Below are 1,259 nucleotides of genomic sequence, written 5' to 3'. Positions count from 1 at the left end.
GAAAATACAGTCTTCGAAGTTGGGACAATCTCATTAGGTACATAAATGCCTGTCAGACATACAAAATCATACACAGGATGGCCCCACCTCTTAGTGATTTTGTCAGTCTCAGAACCTCCACCCGCAGAATCACTCGAGGAATATCCAGGGGTGATTGCATTAGCCCACTAAGAAAAAAGTGCTTTTAGTCAGTCTGCTTWCTCTGTTAAAGCTTCTCATGAATGAAATACCATTCCAACAACAATCAGAGGGAGTAACGTATTTAAAATATTCTGTGCCCATCTTAAACAATATTTGATTAGTACCCAGACTTGTCAACACTAAATCCCTGCTGCTGACATCTTGTGCTTCTCTTGTGAATATGTAAATATTATCTTATCATTTTATCAACACTGTTTGTCATTTTATCATGCTTCTATTCAATGTCTTACTGTTTTTTTACGCTTGATATTCTCATTGCTGATTTTATGCTCTTACTAAAGAATTTGGACCAACTCTGTTCATAACTTTTATGGATAGAATTTCTAGGCGCAGCCAAGGTGTTGAAGAGATCCTTTTTGGAGACCTTAGGATCACATCTCTGCTTTATGCGGATGATGTGGTCCTATTGGCTTCATCAGATCGTGATCTCCAGCTCTCGCTGGAGCAGTTCGCAGCCGAGTGTGAAGCGGACGGGATGAGGATCAGTGCCTCCAAATCCGAAACCATGGTCTTGAGCCAGAACTGGTAGCATGCCGTCTCCGGGTCAGGGAGGAGATCCTGCCCCAAGTGGAGCAGTTAAAGTATCTTGGGGTCTTGTCCACGAATGAGGGAAGAATGGAGCGGGAGATCAACAGGCGGATTGGTGCTGCATCTGCAGTGATGCGGGCACTGTACCGGTCTGTCATGGTGAAGCGGGAGCTGAGCCAGAAGGCAAAGCTTTCGGTTTACCAGTTGGTCCACGTTCCTACCCTCATCTATGGTCACGAACTTTGAGCAGTGACCGAAAGAACAAGATTGCGGATACAAGCGGCCAAAATGAGTTTCCTTCACAGGGTGTCTGGGCACTCCCTTAGAGATACAGTAGGGTGAGAAGCTCAGTCTTCTGGGAGGGACTCAGAGTAGAGTCAATGCTCATCTACGTCGAGACGAGCCAGTTGAGGTGATTCATCTGGTTAGGATGCCTCCTGGACGTCTCCTTGGTGAGGTGTTCTGGACACGTCTCACTGGGAGGAGACCCAGAGGAAGACGCAGGACACGCTGGAGGGACTATGTTTCTC

The sequence above is a fragment of the Austrofundulus limnaeus genome, unplaced genomic scaffold (genome assembly GCF_001266775.1).
Source record: "Austrofundulus limnaeus strain Quisiro unplaced genomic scaffold, Austrofundulus_limnaeus-1.0 Scaffold2382, whole genome shotgun sequence".
NCBI classification, from domain to species: domain Eukaryota; kingdom Metazoa; phylum Chordata; class Actinopteri; order Cyprinodontiformes; family Rivulidae; genus Austrofundulus; species Austrofundulus limnaeus.
This window is presented reverse-complemented; position numbering follows the sequence as displayed.